General features: G+C 36.5%; 1 non-coding gene across 1 annotated transcript; it reads right to left on the reverse strand.

Annotated features, from left to right (window-relative positions):
- Positions 1-12,199: 12,199 nt before the first annotated feature.
- On the reverse strand, positions 12,200-12,271 carry TRNAI-UAU (transfer RNA isoleucine (anticodon UAU)). The gene has a single exon. It is a non-coding gene; the product is annotated as a tRNA-Ile (tRNA).
- Between the last annotated feature and the right edge of the window lie 453 nt (positions 12,272-12,724).

Genomic DNA, 12,724 nt, shown 5'->3' on the forward strand with positions numbered 1-12,724 from the left:
GCCATGCCTGGTGAGAGATTCGCCAAAAAATTATATATACATATTATATTATTGATAAAATCGCCTTCCATTTTTCCTATATACCATGGAGATTCGCGCATTTATTATATTTATAAATTTAGGGGGGGTTCTTAAAATTTTCCCTGGGATTAGGTATAAGAAGCTCTTCAGATTCAGAATCATTTCAGAATGAAGATGAACTATCAGATATGAATTTGCTATCCTCTGATGTTCCAGCTATCTATCCATTTGGAAAAGATGAAAGTGATAGTGAAGCAACTGAATTTGCTTTTATGGGTGAGCAAGAAAAGTATCAAATAGAGGAAGTATTTAGAAGGCTTACAGACAAAATTAAATATCAACAAGATCTATTGAACAAAAGGGAATGTGCTTTCAAAGAAGAAGTTACCAAACTAAAAGCTCAATCAGAGGAAGGAAACAAGGTAAGAAAGTTACTCAAGGACAAGGAAAATCAATGTCAAAAGTTGCAGGGTGAAGTGACATCATTAAGAGATGAAGTCAATGAAAGAAGCACAACCATCAAGAAACTCAGAGATAGATCCAGTTACTATGAAAGTCTTGAAGCCACGATCCGCTCGCTAAAGGAAGATCTTGAAGAATCAAAGAAGCAGAATAAAGATCTACTCCAAGCTATTGAAAAACAGGTAAACGAAGATATCAGCTTAAAATCTCAACTGGAATGTGCCTTCAGAACTCGTCAAATGCAGCAGGATCTGAATGAAGAACAAGAAAAGGAGATTCTCAAACTAAGGCATCAGTTGGAAGAAGGAAGGAAAGTTGAAGAAGACATGAAGAAGCAATGTCTAGAAAAGGAGGAACAACTTCAAGTTGAGGTAAATATCTTGAAAGGTAAATTAGAAGAAAAGGATAAACTATTACGATTTCAAGATAGTACTAAAGCCTTGGATGATATTCTTAGTAGTAAAAGGTCTCCTGCTATCAAGACTGGTCTTGGTTTTCATGAATCTATTGAAGGTGAATCTGATTCACAAGGTGAGGCAAGGAACTCTAAAGAGAAATCTAAAATGATCAACAAGGAGATGAAAGGTCAACCCCATCAACAATCAAGGAAAGAGACTCCTCAAAGAAAATATCTTACTCCTAACTATGGTCGGCCATTTACGCAGATGAATAATATTGAATGTTATGAATGTCATAATCTTGGACATGTTGCAGCTAGATGCTGAAGAAGGATGGTTCAAGATCATCACACCGAAAGATCATCACATTCCAGGTACTTCAATGGATATTGTTTTTCTTGCAATTTGCTTGGTCACAAAGCTGCTGATTGCTACAGGAGGAATATGAAACATGTAAGATGTTATGCATGTAACAAGCTTGGACATATAGCTAAGGAATGCAGGAACAAAGTATGGGCACCATACCAAAAGGAGAAAACATCATCATCACACTTGAAGATGTGGAAGAAGAAAGAAGTACAGTCAGAAAGAGGCAGCACAGCACAACATACAGACATAACAGAATTAGAAGGAGCTGGAAGTGTAAAACTTCAGTGTCCTAAATCTCATACGCAAGTTTCTTAAAGAGAAATCACGTATATACGCGATTTGGTTATGGCATAGTCGCGTATATGATTGTTTGAGGAAAGGCAGTAGGGACAGGTTCAGGAAAAGGATCAGTCATGGTTTGGTTTATTATTTGCGCTGTTTGATAATGGTTACAATTTGCTAATGATGTGTGGAAATGACTTGATGGTTAGAAGTGTTTTATTTCTAACTTGATAATGATGATGTATTGATACTTCTTGCTGATATGAATGATCAGATCTGACAGTAAACAAGATGGCACAGGTTTAGGGGGAGCATATGCTTTTAATGCATTGTTGGCATTATGGTTAATAGTCCTTGGTGATGATGCTTATATGGATAAATGATTCATCTTGCTATGATATGGTTATGAGTTGTTCAGATGATTCTTGGGGTTACATAGTTGATATTTAGATCAGATTTGTGGTTGATCCTCTAATGGTGCTTACATGGTGATCTTCATAAGGATAAGGAGAAGTACTTAGCTTGAATTCACATCTTCTTTACTTGATGATGAGTCACTCATATGCTGTTGTCGTCATATGCATAAAGATCATATATTACAGTTATGATGCAGGATTCCTGTTGTTCTTGGCACATATATGGATGAGGATTGTTGGCTGGATACATGGATGATTATTCAAAGTTGCATTGTTGGAGAATTGATGATGATGACTTCTTACCTTTATGATGATAGGTTGTTTCGTACATATGTTGATTGATATTCCCAATTGATGATACTTGGTCCATGCAGATCTGGATGGCTATGGTGTTTCTCACATATGATAGAATGATTCTGTATATACAGAATTCTATTCAAAAGGATGAGTTGATATGGACATACCTTGATGATTCATGCACTAATACAAGTTGCTGGTAACAGATGCTATGGAGCAGATCATTCAGTGTCGTTGCTGATGTTTATCATGATCTTATTTAGGTCTTTGGTCTCTGTTATAAATGTCATGTATATCATTCGATGTAAAGGTCATATCAAGACTCATGATGTAATAGTGTGTCTCTATCTATTGTAGTCATTTGATGAAATATTTCAGTCATATCAAGGTCATGTAATGGCCTATGTTGGTTTCCCCACTATGCCTGGGATGAATGATGTAATGTACTTGGTTGTCATTTTCTGGTATATCCCCACTTGGTTGGGAGATGGATGTATGTATGAGTATTTGGTGCTAAGAAGGTCACATATGATGTATAGAGTCATGTTCTTGTAGAACACCTTTTTGCAGACCTTGCTTACATACAGGGGGAGCATGAACAACACAATTCAGCAAGAGCAAAACTTTCAACATGTAGCATGAACAGATTGGTACACCTTGGCATATACAAAGGGGGAGCTCATTCAGAGATTTCAACAGGTACTCAAGGGGAGTATGAACAGCGGAATGCCTTTCTAGGAAAGAGAATATCTTGGTTCGCCCTTTGCCCTTGATGTCAAAGGGGGAGAGTGATTTGGTATTGTTGCCATCAAGTCCAAAGGGGGAGATTGTTGGCATTATGATGCATGTGTTGTACTTGATGGCAAACAACTCATAGAAGATCAACTCACTTATATATATCTAGATGAATCTACGGAAGAGATATCAGGTGACAATTCTCAGTATGACAAGTCCAAAGGGGGAGATTGTTGGCATTATGAGACAAGTGTTGTCCTTGATGGCAAATCACACAAATGATAAATTATAGTGCAGCAAATTTATTGGATAAATTATAGTGCAACAAAGTTTCCTTCATGTAGAGAAAAGTTCACGCACTTTTATACAGAGAAAAGTTTATTCCATGTAGAGAAAAGTTCACGCACTTTTATGCAGAGAAAAGTTTATTCCATGTAGAGAAAAGTTCACGCACTTTTATGCAGAGAAAAGTTTATTCCATGTAGAGAAAAGTTCACGCACTTTTATGCAGAGAAAAGTTTATTCCATGTAGAGAAAAGTTCACGCACTTTTATGCAGAGAAAATTTTATTTCATGTAGAGAAAAGTTCACGCACTTTTATGCAGAGAAGAGTTTATTTCATGTAGAGAAATGTTCACGCACTTTTATGCAGAGAAGAGTTTATTTCATGTAGAGAAATGTTCACGCACTTTTATGCAGAGAAAAGTTTATTTCATGTAGAGAAAAGTTTACGCACTTTCATGCAGAGAAAAGTTCCCTTCATGCAAGAGAAAAGTTCACGCACTTTCATGGTTGGTTCATGGTATTAGTTCGACAGTTTTTGATCCTATGGTTTTGGCCCGTGGTATTGCATCCAAAAGTGTTGATCTCACGCACTTTCATGGTTGGTTCATGGTATTAGTCCGACAGTTTTTGATCCTATGGTTTTGGTCCGTGGTATTGCATCCAAAAGTGTTGATCTCATGCACTTTCATGGTTGGTTCATGGTATTAGTCTAACAGTTTTTTGATCCTATGGTTTTGGACCGTGGTATTGAGAAAGGACTAAGGCTATAAAAGAGGAAGGAGATCATTTGGCAAAGCATCATCTGAATTATTGAATATATGATACAGTGCTAGATCTGGAATACTGTGATTGGGTTATGGTGCAGATCTGGATCTGAGCTAAAGAGGGATCTCACCGGTTGATGGAGAACAAGATCTAAGGATAGATTGGGATCAAATGGTTTGAAATTAACTATGTATATATATTTGATTATGCTTATTCTAGATCTGTATATTGAAAAATGATCTGAACTGGTTATAACTTAAGTTTGAAATCGCTGCAAGTCATGTTTGAATATTTATAGATCTGTACATGGGTTGGCTTTGGTGTAAGCGCGTATATATGCAGGTTTGGTTCATTGTAGTAGCGTATACAATTTGAGCTATGATATTTGAAGTCACAGGTGGTTCTGGTTGTTGATGGGTTCTGATGACAGTTTAAAGGTGTCAGTATTCTGCATATCCTGTTTGGTTGATTGTGTTTAGCTTCAGTATTGATGGATGAGAACTAATATTGGATCAGGATCATAATGACTCATATTTGTGTGATCTGATGGACTAGATCTGGGTGCTAACACATATATTATCCTTGTATATGTATTGATATGGTGTTTGGGTGATTCAGAAGATTGATTGATTATGTGCTTCAATGATATTAATGGGTCCAGTATGAAAATTGGATGAAACGTGGCCTTTCAGATTATGTGTTGTGCTTCAGGAATATCCAGTCTGAAAATGTATGAAACGTGGTATCTGGAGGAGAGAAGATTGTAGGCCGGTGCCTACGTACTAGTATCTTAGCTAGTACAAGAGCTAAGGGGGTAGTAGCTCCCTTCCAGTAGCAGTTGAAAACTTTGGAGCATTGTAGCAGGTAGTAGCCTACGTACTAGTAAATGGATCGGCTAGTACAAGAACTATGGGGGTTGTAGCTCCCTTCCAGGAGAGACTGGAGAACGAGAGAGGGTTGTAGCTCTCTACAGGTAGAAGCCTGCGTACTGGTATAAGACTGCACCAGTACATAAATATTGTAAAAGGATTTTCTTATTAAGAAGAAGATTGAGATGACTTGCAGCAGGTGGTTTTCTCCCACATTGGGTTTCCACCTTATATCATGGTGTTCATGTGTGTGGCTTATGTGTGATGATCTGTTCTATTTTACTGCACCTGTTTACTATTAATATGGTTGATAATGTTCTAATGCACTCATTAAGGATCAACTAACTGAATCATAAGAAGTTGTGGAAGTAGCATATATGAATCTGAATATGGAAATGAAAAAGTTTTATTGATGTGATAATACTGATTCACCCCCCCCCCCTCTCAGTATTATTTCCAACAATTGTTTGAAGAAAGGCAGTAGGGACAGATTCAAGAAAAGGATCAGTTTTGCTCTAATTGATAATGGTTGCATTTTGCTAATGATGTGTGGATATGATGGTTAGAAGTATTTTGGTTCTAACTTGATATTGTTGATGTCTTGATACTTCTTATTAATATGCATGATCAGATCTGACAGATGGCACAGGTTTAGGGGGAGCATATGCTCTTAATGCATTGTTGGCATTATGGTTAATAGTCCTTGGTGATGATGCTTATATGGATAAATGATTCATCTTGCTATGATATGGTTATGAGTTGTTCAGATGATTCTTGGGGTTACATAGTTGATATTTAGATCAGATTTGTGGTTGATTCTCTAATGGTGCTTACATGGTGATCTTCATAAGGATAAGGAGAAGTACATAGCTTGAATTCACATCTTCTTTACTTGATGATGAGTCACTCATATGTTGTTGTCATCATATGCATAAAGATCATATATTACAGTTATGATGCAGGATTCCTATTGTTCTTGGCACATATATGGATGAGGATTGTTGGCTGGATACATGGATGATTATTCAATGTTGCATTGTTGGAGACATGATGATGATGAGTTCTTACCTATATGATGATAGGTTGTTATATTCCCAATTGATGATACTTGGTTCATGCAGATCTGGATGGCTATGGTGTTTCTCTCATATGATAGAATGTGAATGTTTCTATATATACAGAATTCTGTTAGCTGATACAGGCATACCTTGATGATTCATGCACTAATACAAGTTGTTGGTCTAGTTGTTGTTGACAGATACTATGGAGCAGATCATACAGTGTCGTTGCTGATGTTTATCATGATCTTATTTAGGTGTTTGGTCTCTATATAAATGTCATGTATATCATTCGATGTAAAGGTCATATCAAGACTCATGATGTAATAGTGTGTCTCTATCTTTTGTAGTCATTTGATGAGATCTCTTCAGGTCATGTAACGGCCTATGTTGGTTTCCCCACTATGCCTGGGATGAATGATGTTATTCTCTTATGTTATCTGTAAACTTTTGGTATATCACCATTGTGATGGGAGATAGATGTATGAGTCTTTGGTGATAGGAAGGTCATTTATGATGTATAGAGTCATGTACTTCTTGTAGAACATCTTTTTGCAGACCTTGCTTAATAGTCAGGGGGAGCATGAACAAGCATATTTCAACATGTTCTCAGAAAAAGCATGGACAGATTGGTGCACCATGGCACATACAAAGGGGGAGCTCATTCAGAGATTTCAACAGGTACTCAAGGGGGAGTATGAACAGCGGAATGCCTTTCTAGGAAAGAGAATATCTTGGTTCGCCCTTTGCCCTTGATGTCAAAGGGGGAGAGTGATTTGGTATTGTTGCCATCAAGTCCAAAGGGGGAGATTGTTGGCATTATGATGCATGTGCTGTACTTGATGGCAAACAACTCATAGAAGATCAACTCACTTATATATATCTAGATGAATCTACGGAAGAGATATCAGATGACAATTCTCAGTATGACAAGTCCAAAGGGGGAGATTGTTGGCATTATGAGACAAGTGTTGTCCTTGACGGAAAATCACACAAATGATAAATTATAGTGCAGCAAATTTATTTGATAAATTATAGTGCAACAAAGTTTCCTTCATGTAGAGAAAAGTTCACGCACTTTTATACAGAGAAAAGTTTATTCCATGTAGAGAAAAGTTCACGCACTTTTATGCAGAAAAAAGTTTATTCCATATAGAGAAAAGTTCACGCACTTTTATGCAGAGAAACGTTTATTCCATGTAGAGAAAAGTTCACGCACTTTTATGCAGAGAAAAGTTTATTTCATGTAGAGAAACGTTCACGCACTTTTATGTAGAGAAAAGTTTATTTCATGTAGAGAAATGTTCATGCACTTTTATGCAGAGAAAAGTTTATTTCATGCAGAGAAAAGTTTACCCACTTTCATGCAGAGAAAAGTTCCCTTCATGCAAGAGAAAAGTTCACGCACTTTCATGGTTGGTTCATGGTATTAGTTCGACAGTTTTTGATCCTATGGTTTTGGCCCGTGGTATTGCATCCAAAACTGTTGATCTCACGCACTTTCATGGTTGGTTCATGGTATTAGTCTGACATTTTTTGATCCTATGGTTTTGGTCCGTGGTATTGCATCCAAAAGTGTTGATCTCACGCACTTTCATGGTTGGTTCATGGTATTAGTCCAATAGTTTTTTGATCCTATGGTTTTGGACCGTGGTATTGAGAAAGGACTAAGGCTATAAAAGAGGAAGGAGATCATTTGGCAAAGCATCATCTGAATTATTGAATATCTAGATCTGAAATACTGTGATTGGGTTATGGTGCAGATCTGGATCTGAGCTAAAGAGGGATCTCACCGGTTGATGGAAAACAAGATCTAAGGATAGATCGGGATCAAATGGTTTGAAATGAACTATCTCTATATATTTGATTAAGCTTATTCTAGATCTGTATACTGACGCTTGTAATGATCTGAACTGGGTATAACTTGAGTTTGAAATCGCTGCAAGTCATGTTTGAATATTTATAGATCTGTATGCGGGTTGGCTTTGGTGTAAGCGCTTATGTATGCAGGTTTGGTTCATTGTAGTAGCATATACAATTTGAGCTATGATATTTGAAGTCACAGGTGGTTCTGGCTGTTGATGGTTTCTGATGATAGTTTAAAGGTGTCAGTATTTTGCATATCCTGTTTGGTTGATTGTGTTTAGCTTCAGTATTGATGGATGAGAACTAATATTGGATCAGGATCATAATGACTCATATTTATGTGATCTGATGGACTAGATCTGGGTGCTAACACATATATTATCCTTGTATATGTATTGATCTGGTGTTTGGGTGATTCAGAAGATTGATTGATTATGTGCTTCAATGATATTAATGGGTCCAGTATGAAAATTGGATGAAACGTGGCCTTTCAGATTATGTGTTGTGCTTCAGGAGTATCCAGTATGAAAATGTATGAAACGTGGTACCCGGAGGAGAGAAGATTGTAGGGCGGCACCTACGTACTAGTATCTTAGCTAGTACAAGAGCTAAGGGGGTGGTAGCTCCCTTCCAGTAGCAGTTGAAAACTTTGGAGCATTGTAGCAGGTAGCAGCCTGCGTACTAGTAAATGGATCGGCTAGTACAAGAACTATGGGGGTTGTAGCTCCCTTCCAGGAGAGACTGGAGAACGAGAGAGGGTTGTAGCTCTCTGCAGGTAGAAGCCTGCGTACTGGTATAAGACTGCACCAGTAAAGAAATATTGTAAAAGGATTTTCTTATTAAGAAGAAGATTGAGATGACTTGCAGCAGGTGGTTTTCTCCCACATTGGGTTTCCACCTTATATCATGTGTTCATGTGTGTGGCTTATGTGTGATGATCTGTTCTATTTTACTGCACTTGTTTACTGTTAATATGGTTGATAATGTTCTAGTGCACTCATTAAGGATCAACTAACTGAATCATAAGAAGTTATGGAAGTAGCATATATGAATCTGAATATGGAAATGAAAAAGTTTTATTGATGTGATAATACTGATTCACCCCCCCCTTTCAGTATTATTTCCATCATACTTGTCACTTGGACTGCTGTCCCCACTCACATCCACATCATCCCCCACCTCCATGTCACCTCCCGCCTCCACATCATATGTTCATTTCATGGTCAGTTAAAACTTTGTTTTTTTCCCTTTACAGGACAATACTTTCAAAAATGGTTTACAAATAGCTGAGAACTAATTTTCAAAGAAGGAAAGAGGTTTATGTTGATAACATCCTCATGTACAAAAACGTCTCTCATATTTCTAACAACTATTATGGTTCGGGAGATTTGGATGAAGCTTTGAAGGCATATTTTCTCGCATTTTCCTGTTTTTAGTCAGTATTTTCAAATGCGGTTTCAAAGCAGGTTGAAATTAATTTTCAAAAAATGAAAGAGTTTTTTGTTTCCAACATCATCATTTAGAAAAAGCTCTCTCATTTTTCTAACAATGATTATGTTTTTGGATATACAAAGGGATCACTGGACCGTAGTTTTCAGAATTTCGAGAGGAAAAAACTCATGGATAGTTAGTGACTTGGATGCCACCTCATCAAATAAGAGTTGCAATCAAATTTGAATTTCTCTTCTTTATCACCAGCAACCCTCAAGGATAGTGCTAGAACTCTTCAAATAGTTTTAGTTGCCTTTATTTGTGTTCTATTTTTACAATCAGTTTAGGATATTTTGAAATGAATCTTGATATTTTAAATCAAGATATTTTGTAATAAATTTTTATAAATACTTCATCATTTGAAGTAAGAGATGTTGGTTTTTGTACAAAAGAAAGCTATTGTATATTTTTCAAGCCTCAATGGACTTATCAGTAATAAAAATGACATTCTTTATAGGATTCATGTGTTGGACTATTTGGTGAACTTTTGTTTCCATACTTATGTGTTCTTAAATATGAATTATTTTACAGAAAATTGTTGAACATAATTTGTTGAAAGATACACTCTGATTTTGGCTGTGGATAATTTAAATGTTTTCTCCTGATATTGAGTTAAAGAATTCTTAACTGCTCTTTTTCTTAATTGAACCTATTTTCTTTCTTATATTACATTTAATTTAAATCTAAAGGATTCAGTTAGTACAACTACCTTGACCCTGTTAAACTCCTTTGAAAATCTAAGATAGATCCCTGTTAAGTTTGCAGACTCCATTGCCCAATGGCTCTTCCCTTTCTATTCCAACCAAACCAATTCATAAACGAGACCTTGAACTTTCATAACTAGCCTAATATCTCAATATAAACAAATCTAAATCTGAAAGAGAGACCCCTCTATGAAGTTGGCAGGGCTAGATCTTAGCTTCCAATTGGTCTTATGATTACCTCTACAATTATTTCCCAACCTTATTAAATTACGGTGTGCTAACATGAGGTATGTATGCTACTAGAATGTCCATGACCAAACTGTTTGCTGGTATTTGGACCAGTGTTACACATAAATATTTGTTGAGGCCTAAGGATCTCGATTTGTTGGAGTCAAAATAATACAAATCTTTTTAGGGTCTTGTTATGTCTAATCCCATCTTCTCCATGATGTCTCTAGGCATAAGATTGTGGGAAGCACCAGAATCAGGCATAGTATTGTGCATAATTTTTTCATGAATGTTCAAACTGATATAGAAAGGTGGAACACTACCATCCTGAGACTTCCCTTCAACTTCAAGTCCAAACAACAACTCAATTTGGTCATCAATTAAGTTGACTATGTCTATCCCTTCCCCTATTTTTAGAGCTTTCATGACTTGATGTCTATATGCAATTTTATTGATTAATTCTATCAGAGAAATAGAAATTTTCACCTTAGCCAATTCATTTGCAATGTTGAAATATGTTTGAGGTTTCTCTATCTCTTTGATAGTTAGATCTTGTTTTTTAGAAGTCTCCTTTTGAGAATCATCTTTTGACTGACTAGTAGAAGGGCTATCATTCTGAATTTTCTTGGGAGGATTTTCAGTAGCAATTGTACTGTCTTTGCACATCCAAGATAGCATTTATGTATCCTTATTTCTAATCATTTGACTCTAAAGGGAGGACTTATGGTTAGGAAAGCAAGAACAAGTCTTGCTCCTCTTTTGTTAAGAAAATATGGTCAATTTCACTTTCCTCAAGTAAGTTTAATTTATTTTCTTCATGATCCTCCGGTAATTCAGATTCTTCATCTGCATAATTCTCTTGTAAAGGAGGTTTAATTTGCTGATGATCAGTTTGGCCTCTTTATTCTCTCTGTTTGATTTGAGGTGGGTTTCTCCTAAAACCAGGATTTTTGATTGGAGGGCCATCTTGATTTTATCTTGGAGGAGCCCTATCAGTTAAACTTATCCTTTCCATCATTTTCTCCTTTGTTTTAAATAATGTATTCAACTTATCATCTGATGAGGAAGAAGAAGGTTCTTCCTTACACTACAAGAAAAAAGGCCATTGGTGAGGGGCAAAAAATGTCACCATAAGCTCATTGGTGATGGTCAAAAGATCCTTCGCCACCAAAAACTGAACGTCACCAAAGGTGGTGTCCCCAAAAGTATAGGTGTTGTGGTGACATTCAAAGTCTGTCACCAATAATGATTTATAATGATGGATAGTGACCATCACCATTTCATATGAGCAATGATGACGAACCATAGCCTCTGTCACCAAAAATTGAACTTCACCAAAGGTGGTGTCACCAAAAGTTTAGGTGTTGTAGTGACATTCAAAGTCCGTCACCAATAATGATTTATAATGATGGATAATGACTGTCACCATTTCATATGAGCAATGGTGACGAACCATAGCCTTGGTCACTAAAAATTGAATGTCACTAAAGGTGGTGTCACCAAAAATATGTTTTATGGTGACATTCAAGGTCCGTCATGAATATTGATTATAATGACAGATAGTGACTGCCACCATTTCATATGAACAACAACAATTTATTGTGATGGTTATTTCATGGTCGTCACTATTGGTGCACATATATGGTGACATTCGTTGACCGTCATCAAAAGCCACATTTCCATAAGTATAGGTGTTGTGGTGAAATTCAAGGTTTGTCACGAATAATGACTATAATGACGGACAATGACCGTCACCATTTCATATCAACAACAACAATTTATGGTTATGGACCTTTGAGGGTCGTCACTATTGATGCGTATATATGGTGGCGTTCGTTGACTATCACCATTTCATATTTTGGTGAGGGTCGAAAAATGTCACCAAAGCTCATTGGTGATGGTCAAAAGAGCCTCCATCACCAAAAATTGATCATCACCATTCCATATGGATGTCAGGGCACGATGGAATCGAACCACCAACCTCCTGCTTATAAAGCAGGTGCTCTTCCATTGAGCTAGAACCCTTTAAAGAATTAGGCTTTTAAAAATTAGACCTTGAAACTTCATGAATTGTAAATTCTACAACTTTCAATAAATTAAAGTCTCGCCAATATTTTTTTAAACAAGAAAAGAAGCATCGAAGCTGCAACTTCGTACCTAATGGTTATGGAAGTTATGAAAAGTGGGTGGAGGGAAAAATAGCTATGTATAAGAGAATCAATATATTCATTTGAATACTCAATTAGAAGTGAAACTCTGAAGACATTTATAACTTATAAATGGCCTATAACTAGAAAATGCACCAAATATTGCAAAGGAAATGTCATAAGTGGATAGCATATGGAAGAATAGCATTGATGAAGACAGATGCAATATTTTATAGGTTGAGTGAAAGAAAAATCTCAATGTTGTTGTTTGGTGTTTAGATATCTGAATGATATCTAAACTTTTGTGCAGATGTAACATGGGCCTTTGGAA

Source organism: Pinus tabuliformis, chromosome 4_2 (genome assembly GCF_031772625.1).
Source record: "Pinus tabuliformis cultivar Carrire ecotype Pingquan chromosome 4_2, CPIR1, whole genome shotgun sequence".
Lineage (NCBI taxonomy): Eukaryota > Viridiplantae > Streptophyta > Pinopsida > Pinales > Pinaceae > Pinus > Pinus tabuliformis.